Below are 16,870 nucleotides of genomic sequence, written 5' to 3' on the forward strand. Positions count from 1 at the left end.
TGTATTGCACAGCACTACTTTTGGGACTGTCTTTGGTGCCTTGTTAACACATTAGCAAATTCCACATCCCTCTTTACTAGGTTTAGCCCTCACTATTCTTTCTCTTACAATAAAAATAACAGTGAAGGCAAATATTATAACATTTAGCAAGGTCTGGCAATAACTGGTCCAGATGTAGAATGGATATTGAATGCAGTTTGCAAAAGCAGTCACATTGGTGAATGTTTTAGAAAAGAATATAACTCTGCCAAAGGATCCTCAACATGATTTTCTCCACAGATGCTGAGTATTTCCACCACTTTCTTCAGTAGTCCAGCTTCTGAAGCTTTTAAAAAAAAAAGAAATTTAATTTGGAACATTAATGCACAGGCATACAAATTGTGAATTTGAACTTTGTTGATTACTCAATAGCAGTTCCCTCTAAGCTGTGCACACGGGCACACATGGTTGGTTGCGCACATTAATGAGTTTCATGCACAGTTTAGAGGGAACACTGCTTAATAGCCTGCAAACTGAATGTATTAGAGAAATTGGAGTACAGTCTGAATAAGTGTGAGGTGATGCATTTTGGAAGGACAAACTAGAAGGCTGGGTACAGGGTTAATGATCGGTTACTTAGGAGTGTGGATGAACAGAGGGACCTTGGGGTGTAAATCCATACATCCTGCAAGGTTGATAGGATAGTTAAGAAGGCCTATGGGATGTTGGGCTTTATTAATAGGGGGATTGAGTTCAAGAGTCGAGGGGTCATGCTCCAACTCTACAAATATCTGGTGAAACTACACTTGGAGAATTGTGTTCAGTTCTGGTCACCTCATTATAGGAAGGATGTAGAAACTAGAGAGAGAGTGCAGAGGAGATTTACTGGGATGTTCCCTGAATTAGAAAATAAATCTTATGAGGCAACATTAGCAGAGCTGGGACTTTTCTTTTTGATGCATAGACTGATGAGAGGAGACTTAATAGAGGTCTACAAGATTATGATAGGGTGGACAACCAACACCAGTTTTGCAGGACAGAATCAGCAAACACCAGAGGACATATGTACAAAGTGAAGGGATGGAAGTTTAGGGGAAACATCAGGGGTTACACAGAGAGTTCTGGGTATCTGGAATGCCTTGTCATGGATGGTGGTGGAGGCTGAACATTAGATGCATTTAAGATACTCTAAGGCACATGGATGAAAGAAAAATAGACAGTTACAGGGTAGGGAGGTTTAGTATTTTTTAAGGAATATCTGTATCGACACAACATCAAATTATATCAACTTTTTGCTGAACTTCAAAATCCCAGCAAAAAAGTACAAGCAGTCAAACCCAGTGCAGCATTCACTTCCTCAGCAGAGATCGAGAAAAATTATTCACAAATGGTATAAATCAGTTTTTTTTCATCAGATTATCCCTGAGTGATTTAGATTATGATAATGCCCCAGCAAAGAGCTAGGGGCAAATGAGTTAGGAAGATAAGTATGAAACAAAAAGTATGAAACAAAAAGAGAATATAATTGCACAGAAGCCCTGAAAGTAATGATTATTTAATATTTTTCAGTTCTAAATTCCAATGCACTAATTATTTGCAACAGAATGAACTAACGATTGTTAAGGAAGAAATTTAATGAGTTTGAATTGATATTGTTCCTCAAATTTATTGAAATGAAAGAAATTACATTAGTTATGCAGGCCAGGCCAAGCCAAAGTGATGAGCAATTCTACCAGACCTACCCATGCATCAACTTGCTTTGGATTTTTTATCTGTGTATGATCAGATACAGAAGTCACAGCCCAAGTATAGCCCAGAACTCCTTGGGCTATTGGACCCCTCCTCACTGCTTAAATCATTGGTGAGAACTAAGGCCCTCAGTAGGGAGCCTGATACATTTCATATCCAGCTTCGAGGCTAAGAGTGGGGAGCGGAGACACAGCAGTCAGCTCCATACTGGCTTGAAATATATTAACAGTGGTCTATTTTAAAATTCTGCGACCGCGGGGTCTAGGACCAAGATGGTGGTCCTTGTGTTTGGCAGCAGCCTTGAGGAGTTCCAGACTCCAGGGACACACAGGATTGGTACAGGGCACAAGAAAAAAGGGAGACCACCCTGTTTGAGAAGCAGAGGAGATGACCCATGTGATGGTTGACCAAGGCAGTGAACCATCGAGGGATTCGGAGGCTGAAGAATACACAGGTGGTGAGCTGTTGATGACTGGAGGTGAGAAACCCTCGCGGCTGTGGGCTGCTGGTGACTGCAGTCAAGAGACTTGCACCAGGCTGCGGACTGCTGGAGACTGGCTCAAGACTATCTGAAGGGGTACAAGGTATCAGAACTGGGATGCAAGAGATTGCCAAGGGTGCTGAGAGGTTCCTCATCATGTCAGAAATTTGGATCTGGAGCTCAGGTTGTTAATAGTTTGGACTCAAGGTCGTAGAGGCTGCGGGAACACTGGAGGTAAATCCATAGACACTGCATGACTGGGGGGAGTCTCTTTTGCTTTCTTTTTCTGACTGTAAGGAGCACCAGACGATTTCTGCTGATAGTAAATCTTCATCTGCCTTACGGTCGACTAAGGAAATTTTGTTTAGCATTAAATTTTATGTTTTATTACGTGGCAATAAAGGCATCTTGAATTTCTAGCATTTCTGCTTTTGTATCATATTTCCAACAATTGCAATTTTTATTTTAATTTTCACACCATGTGCACCATGGGGGGGTTCTCATTGAATCATATATCACTAATCCCTCTACCATTTGTCCACAAACAAAGCTTGCTCACCGACTATACTTGCCCCATCATCACACTGTATCATTCTCTCCACTGGCACGAAGTCCTCATTTCTTCCTGATGCAGCACTTTTGTCTTTCATTTGAAGTCCTCGTTCTCTGCTACCATTATTGTTTCAGCTCTCTTTTCTAATTTTTATTTAATTACTATTTCAATGCATCATCCTTTCTCTTCTGTGATGTCGTTGCCTCCCTTTCAATTCTTGCTTAAAAACGCCCCCACGATCATTGCATCTCATATTGATGACACTTCCCTTGTCTTTATCTCAGGTAAGCCTGACTTTTGTTGCATCCTTGTATCACTCTCCATCCACTTCCTAACTTCTGCTTCAGCTGTTGGAAGGAGCTCTTCCTAAATTCCTTTGCATCTACAATGATCTGTACTTTGGTGCTTCATTCACCATTTATTTTTTTTTAGAAATATTTAAGCAAAAACTTCATCAATCTTCAAATTGATGAGGTCTTCAGCAGTAGGTTGGACTGAGCAAGTACAAAATCAGGCAATGTTAGTCAGCCATCCTGGTGCTAAAGACCCTATTAACTCTGCTTGTTAGACATCTGAACTGACCTTCCTGTTCTACTGTTTGTCAAAGACATCTAAAAGCTGCCTTAACAAAGTCCTAACATGCAAAGGATCCCTGTCACTTATGTCCTTTATCCTCACTGACATCCTTTAGGTTTTGATAAACAAAAAACTCAATTTTAAAAATTATCATCCTTGTTCTGAATCCATCATGTCTTCCCTGCTGTTTTTGCCTTGTACCTCTTCCAGCCACACAGATATCCAAGAAATCTGTACGCTTCCACTTCTGTCTCTTAGGATCACACCCTATCCCGCCCCCCAAAACTCACCCCACCACCATCAGCTGTGATCTTTCTCGTCATATCTTTCCCGTCCTTTAGCCTTAAAATGTATCCTTTTTCCCTACAATAGTATCAGCATTTTTTTGATACTTTTTTAAAGTGCTCAGGATGTTTGCAGAGGTGGATAAGTTGTGCTGAGTTTCCAGAGGGGGGGAAAAAAAACAAATATTTCCTTTGGGAATTCTTATTTTAAATTATAGAATTATCAGAATTTGTTGTCATGAAATTCATTGTTTTGCAGCAGCATTACACTGCAAATATTCCTATAAATTGCATTTCAAAAACAAATAAATATTGCCAGAAAATAGGATAAAGTGAGTAAATACCTATGGTTCATGATGGCAGAGGGGAGGAAGCTGTCCTTTTGCCACTGGGTACTCGTCTTCATTGCAAAGAGGGTCCTTAAGGGTAGAGGATAGAGGCTGTTTTCCTCTGTAGATGTTCACGATGGAGTGAAGACAGATGCCATGGTGGCGCAAGCTGAGTTAAGAATATTCTGGAATCTTTACCTCTCCTTTGCATATGTTCATACCAGACAATGATGCAACCAGACAGAATGCTCTCCATGGTATACCTGTAGATGTTTTCAAGAGTCTTTGGTGATATACCAAATCTGCTCAAACTCCTCACCATTTATAGCCATTGGTGGGCCTATTTCATGATTGCATCAACATGGAGACCGCAGGATAGATCTTCAGATGTTGACAGCCAGGAATTTGAAGTTCTTGACCCTGTCCACTGTTGACCCTCAATGAGGACTGATTTGTGTTCTGATTTCCCCCTCTTGAAGTCCACAACCAGAACCTTAGTTTTGCTTGTTGAGTGTAAGTTGTTGTGACACCACTCAACTACCTGATATATCTCCCTCCTCTATGCTTCCTTACTGCCAAATGTAATTCTGCCAACGACCATGGTGTCATCAGCAAATTTGTAGAAGGCATTTGAATTGTGCCTCACCACACAGCCATGGGTGTTGGGTGAGTAGAGCAGTGGGCTAAGCATGCATCCTTGAGGTGCACCTCTGTTGATCGTCAGTGAAGAGGGAAAACTGTTTCCAATTTGTACTAACTGTGGTCTTCTGATGAGGAAATCAAGGATCCATTTGAAGAGGGGGCAAGTGCAGAGGTCCAGGTCTTGGAGCTTGTTGACAAGACTGAAGAAATGATAGTGTTCCAGGCTGAGCCAGATGTATGTGTTGTTCTTGCCTAGGTGATCCAAAGTTGAGTGGAGGGTAAGTGATATTGTTTCAGCTATGAAGGCATTGAGTGTAGACAAATTGCAGTAGATCATAAGGTAAGGGAATAGAAGTAGGCCATTTGGCTTATTGAATCTGCTCTGCAAATCCACCCTGAGCTAAACTGTTCTCACCTAGTTCCAATTAACTGTCTTTTCCCCATATCCTTTGATACCTTAACTTATTAAATATATGTCAATCTCCCCAATGATTGGGCCACAAATCCACGACTCTTTGGCGAAAGACTGTGCCCTCTTATCCTTGCCCACCAAGGGAAACATCCTATTCACATCTATCCAATTCTTTCAGCATTTGATTTGTTTGTCCAGTTAGTCCAGATCTTTACTTAGATCTATCTTAACAAGAAGTCAAATTATGATTCCCTATCTGGTCGATAAGACTACATTTTATAAAACAAGTGAGCAACACAATCTCCGTGGGGAAGGAAAAGAGTTTGAATCAAATTTTATAAGCTCTTTGAGCAATTTCACATTATGAATATATTCAATTTTTTTTAAGATATTTTTGAGTTTTACAATAATACAGAAATTAAACAATACAATTATGTAAGCAATACAAATTGTAAGTAAAAGAAAAAAATATAATTCAAAACTCCTACCACTATAGAAGGTTGGATAAAAAACTAATGTGTGGATATCAAATGATGACAACCTGGAAACAGGCAGCACAGCACCGAAGGGTATGACAACCTTAAAGCTTTAGATTGTGGTAATGGTCCATAAAAGGACCCCATGTTTTTAATGACATTGGTATTTTAATCTTTAATGGCATATCTAATTTTTTTTCTAAACAAACAAGACATAATGTCATTTAACCATTGTGTGTGTGTAGGGAGAGTGTTCTCTTTCCATTTAATCAAAATTACACATCTGGCTATCGATGAAGTCAATAACATGTCATCATCTTGAAATGATCCAAAAAGAGCAATTTAAGGACAGGATTCTAATTTAACCTTAAGAATCACCAATAATGTTTGAAAAATATCTTTCCAAAATTTTTCTAAACTAGGCAAAGTCCAAAACGTGAGAATCAAAGAAGCCTCAGCAATTTTACATTTGTCACATAAAGGGTTTAGATCAGAGCAAAAATTAGATAATTTAACTTTAGACATGTACTCAATGGACCACTTTAAATTGCAATAGGCAATGCCGTGCACAGAGGAAGGTAGTATTCATCAAATTACAAATGGAATCCTAAACCTCATCAGAGAATAAAATATTCAAATCCTGCTCTAATCTCAATTCAATTTTTTAAAGTATTCCCATGACAATGGTGAATAGTGTTGAAGGAAGATTTAATATGGCAAAGCTAGTGACTTTGGTTTTGATGTTATATATCCATCATGATAACTGCAAACAATCTCCATATCAAATCAGGTGATGAATGCTCACATTCGCTAATCAGCTTATGAACCTAACAGGGTTTAGTATGAACTATTAATGGAACAGATAAATGTTTTATCATTTGTTGTATATTTTGCCAAAGACTAAATTTAATTGACTATATTTTGGACTCCACACACTACATTATGGTGAGTGTAAACATCTCTTAACATTATTATCCTTCCACTGGCATTAAATCATCAATGCATGTTGTTTGTTTCTTGAGATAAAACAAGTAATAAATTTATAGAGCAGCAACAAAAATAACACTGCAATATTAACATTTTTCTCTCAATTTTTACATATGTATAACTGTCTAAAATCTTTCCTTGAGTATTATATTAATTTTGAGTAGTGTGGAGCAATGCCAGTCCCTATAGGCCAACTGATGTTTGAAACAAATAAATATGTAACTATAGGAAATATCATCTATTCTCCTTCATCTTAGATTTCAGAATGTTTAGTATCATTACATGTGATGAAAGCTTTTGATAGAGTTGAATGGAGATACTTGTTTGAAATTTTGGGAAGGTTCAATTTTGGTTGTGGATTTAATTCCTGGATTAAGTTACTTTATTTTAAACCAACTGCAATAGTTATTACTAATAATCAAAAATTTTCCCATTCAAATTGTTTGGAGGTACTAGACAAGGCTGTCCCCTCTGCCCTTTACTTTTTAATTTAGAGTTAGAAACCTTTGCAAGTGCACTCCATAATTCAAATGAGATTAAAGGTATTAGTAGAGGGAATGAAGTACATAAAGACTCACTATATGCAGTTGATCTTTTAGTTTATATTTCATATCCTGCTAATTATAAACCTGTGATGCTCTTTTTACAAATTTTGGGAGCTTTTCTGAATATAAACTATATGTTCATAAGTGAATTACAGATTACCTACGTTGTTTACCTATTTCTACACTATTAACTAGAAAAGCCATTTTACTTAAATGGAAAGACTCTGATTCTCCAACATTATTTCCATTTCTTTCTCATTTTATGTCTTTCTTAAATCTAAAAAAATAAGAAGTCATACTTTAGATACAACTTCTAAATTTGAAGAAACATTTATTGATTTATTTCATGGGATATAACTAGCGTTATCCTCAATTAAGTCTTCCTTTCCAGAGACAATATAATTCTTGCTGTTTTTTTTTGTTTTCTGTAGGCGTGGTCCGGAGCTATATTTAAAACTATTCAACAGATCATTGGGATAGGCCACTCAGTTGTTTTTTTTTTTGTTTGTTTTATTATGTAATATGAAAGATGAAAACAAAACAGAAAGCTGGAAATACTCAGCAGATCGGGAAACTTCCATGGAGAATGAGACAAAGTTCATTTTGCAGGTCAGTGAATTTTCATCAGAACAGGGAGATATAGAAATAGGACATGCTTTAACTGGATGAAAGTGGAGTAAACATTTTTTTGTTTGGTTATTAATTATTTTTTTTATTTTTAAATTCTTTTTCTATATTTTTCTTAATGGAAAGAGATGTACACAGGAGTCAATTACAGTTGATAATGAGACCTGGGAGAATGGGATTGGAAGAGATTTTGATTTGGGATAATGGATGATTAAAAAAATAAAAAATTAATGTTAATGGATAAGCAGTTCAATTTAAAAGGAAAAGAATATTAAGTTATATGAAAAAGATAAAGGTTGATATTGCAATTTTACAAGAAACTCATTTGACAGAAAAAAACATTCTAAATTAAAAAGGGATTAGGTAGGCCAAGTTATAGCTATATTAATGAAAAAAACATTACCATTAAAAAGTTTTGATACCATAATTGATCCTGTGGGGAGATATGTTTTGAATAGTTGACAGATTTATAGTGAAATGTGGACACATGAATATTTATAAAGAATACTTTTTTTAAATTTCGGTGGAAGAGCAAAAAAAGGTTTTAATTTGAGGTGATTTCAATTATTGGCTTTATCCATTATTAGATAAATCAACCAAAACTGTATTAAGAGATAAAGCAGCAAAGGCTATATTAAGTTTTATGAAGCAATTAAATTTAGTTGATATTTGGCAAAAGTTGAATCCTAGAGAAAGAGATTATTCTTTTTATTCTGATAGACATGACTCTTATTCGAGAATAGTTTTTTTTTTATTATTATTGTCCAGTTCCAAGGAAGGATTAGTAAAATAAAACAAGAATACTTTCTGATCACTTGCCACTTTTATTGATATGTTCATCATTGGAGAAAAAAATACACCTTTATAGATGGAGGTTTAATATTTTATTATTAAAAAGAGTAATTTTTTTGTGATTTTTTTTATTTATAATTTTTTTTGGAGGGGTGGAAAGGGTAGTAATTTTTGTGATTTTATAAGAAAACAAATTCAATTATTTTTTTAGAAGTCACACTAATTCAATAGATAATGCATCATCTGGGATGTGTTAAAAGCATATATGAGGTCAAATAATAAGTTACTCAGCTAAAATTAAAAAAAGGAATATATAAAAGAGATAAATCAATTAGGACATAGGTAAATTAGAAAAAATTGTACAAAATATTTTTTATGAAGAAACGAAAAGCAATTACTTAATAAAAAAAAACTTCAATATATATTCAGACAAAGAGAGCAGAAAAGTTAATCCAAAGAACGAAACAGAGATATTGTGAATTAGAAGAAAGAGCTCATAACATTTTAGCATGGCAAATGAAAGCAGAACATGCATCTAGGATCATTAATGCAGTTTAAAAAAATATTCAGGAGCTATTACATATAAACCACAAGGAATAAATGATGTATTTAGGGAATTTTAAATGGCTAGAGTTTCTTTGGAGAAATTGGCATGGAAATATGATTTTACAAGGTTTACAGCTCCACAATTTAATGTATTATTATAAAGCAGCACAGTTGAGATTTATTAATGCAATGTATGAATTAAATAATGTTCCAGCATGGGTAAATATAGAATTTGATTTTTTTTTAAAAAGGAGAAACAGATCCACAGTATTTTATATATAAATGAAATACAAGATTGATAACAGCAAATAGAGAAACATCCATGCTAAAACATTTAATTGAACTTTGGAATAAAATTGATAAAGAGACTAGAGGAAAAGATTTGATGTCTGGAAGAACACCTTTATTTCAAAATAGGCATTACATTTTCTATTGAAGATAATTTTTTTAATATTTGGAAAAATTATGATATTAAGAAAATAAAAGATTGTTTTTAACCTGGGAAATTGATTATTTTTAGTAGAATGAAGGAAAAGTTTTAAGATATTGGAAACTATAAAATTTTGTTATTATGAAATTAAGAGATTTCTTTGTGACATTTTTGGTCAAAATTTAGTATTACCAGCAGAGACAAAAGTAGAATTATTATTAAGTACTAGGGATATAAAGAAATTAATTTCAGAGATCTAGAAATTATTACAAAAGAAGGGTCAAAAAGAAGTTAATAAATCAAGACATAAATGGGAGGTAGATTCAAGTAGATGAATGTAGATGGATTCAGATATGTAGAGAGGGTATGAAAAGTACAATAAATGTGAGATATCGGTTAGTTCCATATGATTTTATGCATCGGTTATATTTAACACCACAAAAGTTACAGAATATGAATTATATTTATTCAGATTTAGGTTTTAGATGTGGACAAGAAGTTGGTACTTTTTTGCATTCAATTTGGTAGTCTTTCACAATTAAACCTTTTTGGCTTGATTTGGGAAATTTATTAGAATGAATAACTGGGAGATATTAGAGGGATTAAACCTAATCTAAAACTAAATATGTATCAAGTAAAAATTGTTAAAATTGCCTTAGAAATAGCTAGAAAATGTATTGCTACAACTTGGAAGTGGGACACTGATTTGGGAATGGATAGATGGCATGCAGACATTTGGAGTTGTATTCCACTTGAGAAAATTACTGATAATTTAAGAAATAACTAGCATGCATTTTGTAAAATATGGAGCCCATATTTACAAACTGTTTGTATTAAAATTCAAATGAATCTCGAACATACCCTTTTTCTTATTGGTTTCTATAAATATTTATATGTTTAAAAGTATTCAAAGTGAAGTTTCCTGTTGTGGTTTTTCTTGTCCCTCTTTCTTTTTCTTCATTTGTGAGGGGGTGGGGGATTAGAGGAGGTTTTGCTTTCTTTTGTATTTCTTTACTTGTTTTCTTTTTTTTATATAAAGTACCACATGTATTTAGATTAAGTTTAAAATATTGTAATATATTTGCTAAGTGGTTTTATATTCAATGGAATATATTAAAAAAGGTGGATTAAACAAATGGAATAACTGCAAAGTGGTGGCTACCTATAATTCCTGAACAACAGAGAAGCAGTGCTGCTGGCATTGAGAAGGCTGAAAAGGTTAGTGAGGCTCTTGGCTGTCTTTGAAAAGCCAAAGGTACAGTTGCAGATGAACAAATCACAATGCAGTTTTTGTGCTTCTTCATCTGGGTCCAGAGCAGAGGGGTGGTTCAATCACCATTTATTTGTCCTTTACAATCATTGCTTTACTTGTTCCTTCTGATAACTCGCCTCTCTACTGCAAACCACAACGAATCCATTTTTCCAACTGTGGAATTCAATGTGAAATAATCTTATTTACATCCCCTTCTCTTCCCCGTGATTAACAGTTGATCAAATTCAACTTTCAAGGGGAGGTAGTGCATCTCTTTGAGCGTCAAACCTCCAATTTGTGTTGTTTGCATCAAGCTGAAACTTTGGATCCACAGAGTGCTCATGAATGGATGCATTTGAACTGTCCCATCAATGGATGGTAACCTATTAGATTAATGAGGTTAGTAAACTACTTACATGTTATGTAATTCATATAACAGTGGGATGAATGGTCTAACATTTATCCAGATAAACATCATTAATCTGTATTCCTGATACAGTACTCTTTATCTTGATGTACTACAGATTGGAAAATTATTAAGAGCCATTCTAGTTGATCCATTTCTTTAATCAGAATGTAAGTGGATTAAAAATCCTTTGCTTTCCTGATAGTTACTGCTTAAATAAATAAACCGTTACTTGATTTGTCATCCATTCAGCTGAGAGACAAATGTCATCCTGGGTTTAATGAACTCCCTGCATCATTATGTGAGGAAGTAATGATAATGGTGATAATAATGTCTAATTGTTTGTTGTAATGTGACAGCATTATATATTAGCAACATGCATCATTACTGTCTGGTTGACGTGTAATTCAAAATGCAACAGGAACAAATGTTTTACTTTTGCTTTTCCAACTGAGAAAAGGAAAGGTGCCACATTGAACTATCAAAACAACAACTTTGACTTGTTCATGACAATAAATGCTTTAGATTATTTCAGCCCATAATACAAACTTTTGTCAAGTTAACAAAAATATCAGCAATTCTTTCATTATTTTTTTGCTGAATAAACCCCCTAAAACTGGCACATGCTAACTAATAACTTTTGTTGACACAGATATCAGCCAGCTATCAGTTGCTTGCATGTCAGGAAGTCTTGATCGAAGATGCCCTCCTGTTTAGATGGCCCATTCAGAGCCAGCTCTTCAGCGCTTGACGTCCTGCTTTGCGGAAACTGCCAAAATGTTTGGCCTGGAAATCAGCCTGAAGAAAACTGAGGTCCTCCATCAGCCAGCTCCCCACCATGACTACCAGCCTGGGGGCACACAAAACTCAAAACGGTCAACCAGTTTACCTATCTCGGCTGCACCATTTCATCAGATGCAAGGATCGACAATGAGATAGACAACAGACTCGCCAAGGCAAATAGCGCCTTTGGAAGACTACACAAAAGAGTCTGGAAAAACAACCAACTGAAAAACCTCACAAAGATAAGCGTATACAGAGCCGTTGTCATACCCACGCTCCTGTTCGGCTCCGAATCATGGGTCCTCTACCAGCACCACCTACGGCTCCTAGAACGCTTCCACCAGCGTTGTCTCCGCTCCATCCTCAACATCCATTGGAGCGCTTTCATCCCTAACGTCGAAGTACTCGAGATGGCAGAGGTCGACAGCATCGAGTCCACGCTGCTGAAGATCCAGCTGCGCTGGATGGGTCACGTCTCCAGAATGGAGGACCATCGCCTTCCCAAGATCGTGATATATGGCGATCTCTCCACTGGCCACCGTGACAGAGGTGCACCAAAGAAAAGGTACAAGGACTGCCTAAAGAAATCTCTTGGTGCCTGCCACATTGACCACCGCCAGTGGGCTGATAACGCCTCAAACCGTGCATCTTGGCGCCTCACAGTTTGGCGGGCAGCAACCTCCTTTGAAGAAGACCGCAGAGCCCACCTCACTGACAAAAGGCAAAGGAGGAAAAACCCAACACCCAACCCCAACCAACCAATTTTCCCCTGCAACTGCTGCAACCGTGTCTGCCTGTCCCGCATCGGACTTGTCAGCCACAAACGAGCCTGCAGCTGACGTGGACTTTTTACCCCCTCCATAAATCTTTGTCCGCGAAGCCAAGCCAAAGAGAGAAGAGAGACACTTGACCTTGCACTTCTTTGCTGGACTTAGCATTGATGCTGGAGCAGTGAGATACAAAAGAAAGGCACTGCACACACTTCATATGGAGCCCTAAGCACCACACGAGGATGGGCAAGTGATGAAACAATAATCACATTCACTTCAAGGAGTTCCTCAATCCTTTGGAGAAAATAATTTTATTTTAAAACTATCTCTCTTGCTAGTGTTTGAATTAAGCCTATTTCTTTCACGCTAATATCCAATTTGTTCATTTTTTTTAAAAAAAAACACCTCTGAATATAATCAGAAAATAAGTAAAAACTAACAAACTGTCCTCAGGCTTAACTTCAGTAGTATACTTCCCTAGTCTTACTAATCATTCAAAGCTACCTGCTCCAATCTACGAGATACTTGGCAGGATCCAAGGTCAATCATTTGTCCTTTGCATCTGGAACATCTGGGGTGGTGGTGAGGAGGAAATCAGGGCAGTGGGCAGGTCTTGAATAATCTGGCCCAGTGTTACATTTCTGGTGAATATGAGAATGGTCAAAGCTCTTGCTTAAAGCTAGCCTCCAGAAAACTTACAATTGATATCCAGGACCCTCAATCACCTCCTCTGCCCACATAAAAAAAAATAGGAGCAACAGCAAACATTTTTGGTTTTAATGTTACAAAATATTTTCACAATCTTATGAAATAACAGCAGAGATAAGAGGCTACAATTTTTCTTCCAATGGCTTTTGTAAAGTGAGGCTTGTAATGGTGGGATGATTAATGCGTGCTGTGCTCAGTAGGAACTGCATTAACTGGAGTCTATGAAATTGCATTTTAGTGCACTGCCAGACCCATTGAAATTGTCTGAATTTTTTCCTTATTTATGGCTTGTACCTAATTAAAATAAATGAATTGAGAACTCACTACTCTGTGTAGGAAGATTTTTTTATCATGCTCTTCCATGAACATCCAGGTGTGTAATGGCCAAGGTTTGCTCTCAACAGCTCTGTTATTGGGATAACTGTGCTCCATTGTGACCAGAGGTTTCACACAAAACTATCCAACTCGTGATGTTCAGCACATTTCTCAAGAAAAGCAGAGAGAGGAGAGGAGTGGAGTTCTGTCAAACACCTATCTGGTATTCCAGTCCTCTACCAGAGTTCCAAAACACACTGAGATGAGGAGTTGAATGCATGTCAAGTAGGGTCTCCAGGCTTCATTCCGTACTCTAACCCTAATCCTAAAATATGGATGAGATAGGCAGAAGAATGATTTATGGAGTCGCTGATGATCTTCATAAAATGCTAAGATGAGACTCCAGGGACTGCAGATGCAGTATTCTGGAGCAGAATAAGGAATAAAAAGGATTTTTGACCCAAAATGCCAACTTTCCAATTCCCTCTAGAGATGCTGTCATGTTTTTAAATTTTTAATCTTTGATTAATTTTGGGTAATTCTATTCCTTTGATGTATGTAAACTATTTTAAATACCTTTGAATGGTAGAGATGTTTAAGACAATATTAAACTGTCAAAGCCCAGCAGGGTGCTGCTGGGGCCAGGACTTTAGACTCTATCAGCCAAGGCCTGATTAGTACTCAGTACTAGGAAAGTGTGGGGCTTGGATCGAGCATGATCATGCCCAATGTTCAGAATAAAAAATCCACAGCACCATTTACATCCAAAGGAGATGGGATCTTTTCTTTGGAACTCTATTTGCAACAATATTTACTTGAAGGACAGTAACACTAACTATTCCCTTGTTTATATTAATTTCTGGTTATGTCAGCCAGATTTTAAAAAATGTAGACATACAGCACTCTAACAGGCAAATTCAACCCGATGAATTCAGGCCAACCAATTTACATCCCATTAACCTACACTCCTGGTAGATTTTTTTTGAAGAGTGGAAGGAAACTGGAGCCACAGAGAAAGCCCACGCAGACCTGAGGAGAATGTTCAAACTCCTACAGATAGCACATGATTCGAATCCTGGTCCCAATAGCTAGCGCTGTAAAGGCATTGCGCAAACCGCTACTCCAACCATGTAGATGTTGTTATAATGATGTGCACAGAATCATCCGTTCTTAGCTCATATTACTAACTGATACCGACATTACTTTCTGAGTGGAAGGGAATATTTTGCTGACAGGACAAATACAGAATATTTGCATTGAAATGCATCTTTTCCAATTACTTAACAATTTAAATTAATGTTGCGCCTTTAATACAACAAAATTTCTCAAAGTGCTTCACAGGAATGTTATCACTTTAAGTTAGATAGTAAAGACTGATGGTTGGTAATGTTTCATGATGCTTACGCTATTGTGAGGTAATAGTAAGGTCACCTGTGAAAGGAGTAAACCATGAAATATAGCACAACATACAAACATGCCCTGTGCTGCAACTGTTTGGAGAATGGAATTCACAAACACTGACCCAAAAATTTGAGATACTAAGTAAAATTCAGCCTTTGCCAAATTTGTGAAAAAAAAGATAAACAATTTTTAAAAATGTGTTTCTTGACAGATTCACAGATGACGTGACTTCCAAATTGCATTATTGACTGTTTACTCAGTGTACGACACTCCCCTCCCTGTAACAGCAGAGGCTTTCTTGTAATATATTGGGTCCATCATGTAATAATGTACAGAAATTAACATGGGAATCCAGGCTGATTGCATGAAAGATCAATAATGATTGTTGGCCATGATATTGGGAAATTCTTTAAATAATACATTCTTTTTTTATATATATTTCTCTTAATAAGAAGTTAAGATCTTATTTGATACAAGGGTCAATCCCACAACTGTCTGACTCAAAAATAATTGAAATTGGCCTTCTCATAATCAGGGATCAATACAAAATAAAATAAATTGCTTATTGATCACAAGAAATCCAACAACAGCTGTTAGCTTTGACAAATGTCTAGCACATACAGATGCACTAACGATTTTTCGAAGTTACCATGGTACAATATCGATATGCACTCTATAAAGATACCTGTACATGGTGTCTTGGCACTGTAGTTTCACAATTTTCAGCTTGGTGTGACTGTTGTTATCAATATAGTTTATAATTTTAAAATTGTTTTTTTTTTCCCAGTGTGGAATAAAAGGTACTCAACATTGAATTATAAAATAGTCTTTGTTTTAGATACATTTGCCCAGTTGGAGACTACAGTAATTGTTCTGAGAGCGTTTGAGGATGGCTAGGCTATTATTTTTCGACTTACAATGGGTTTATCAGAACGCATTGTCAGTCGAGGAGCATGTGTACATGATTTTTGAAGATTGAAATCAATCCATGCAAACTAAAGTGTGGTGTGAACATGTGGTAATCTTGAGGCAATTTTCACATATATTCACTGCACATTAGGTCCCATGCATCTATCTGTCCATTTTCTTATAAATATTTATCATTAGGCATAATAATTGAGGAATGTATAGTATTAATTATAATTGGACAGATGATTGAAGATTTGAATTTAATATGCTTAAAAGGAATAGGGTTGGCAAATGGTTTATCCTAACAATCTCTCACTTTTCTCTGTAACATTCCCACTAAAATATTTTATTGCAGATGTTAAAGTGAGGAAAGTTCCAGGGAATTATCAAGGAAAAGCTTTCCAAGACATAATGAAAATAATCAGAACCTTCAGCAAATTAAAAAATCTAACCAATAAAATTGATTACGACAAGCACAGAAGCAAGTTAATGGATCAGGCATCAATTTTCATTCTCACATCATTCTTTCTCGTGATTCTACTCCTCTCAGATTTAAATTTCCTAGAAGTTTATATCCTATTAAATTGTTCAATACATATTTTTCAATATAAAGAATTCAGTGTCACAGACCAGAAACGTTATCTCTGTTTCTCCTTCACAGATGCTGCCTGGCCAAGTGAATATTTCTCACATTTTATTTTTTTTTTTAAATCAGTCATCGAGTGGATGATGCGAAATCAGAAACTGAGCAATGAGTTTTCATTCCCAACATTTTGTTCCAGTGACTATAATGGAATTAAACTTCAGCCAAAACACCGAAATGCTGGAGGAACTCAACCAGTCTCACAGCGACCATAGGAGATAGAAATATATTACCGAAATTTTGGGCCTTAGTCCTTCCTCAAGGATGTGAGTGAA

General features: G+C 36.3%; 1 long non-coding RNA gene across 1 annotated transcript; it reads right to left on the bottom strand.

The window, feature by feature from the left end:
- Window positions 1-250: 250 nt before the first annotated feature.
- LOC138741059 (uncharacterized) lies at window positions 251-2,898 on the bottom strand. The gene is made up of 2 exons (XR_011343303.1): window positions 2,769-2,898; window positions 251-325 (listed from the first exon to the last, which is right to left on the bottom strand). It is a non-coding gene; the product is annotated as an uncharacterized lncRNA (long non-coding RNA).
- Window positions 2,899-16,870: the final 13,972 nt, after the last annotated feature.

The sequence above is a fragment of the Narcine bancroftii genome, chromosome 8 (genome assembly GCF_036971445.1).
Source record: "Narcine bancroftii isolate sNarBan1 chromosome 8, sNarBan1.hap1, whole genome shotgun sequence".
NCBI lineage: Eukaryota > Metazoa > Chordata > Chondrichthyes > Torpediniformes > Narcinidae > Narcine > Narcine bancroftii.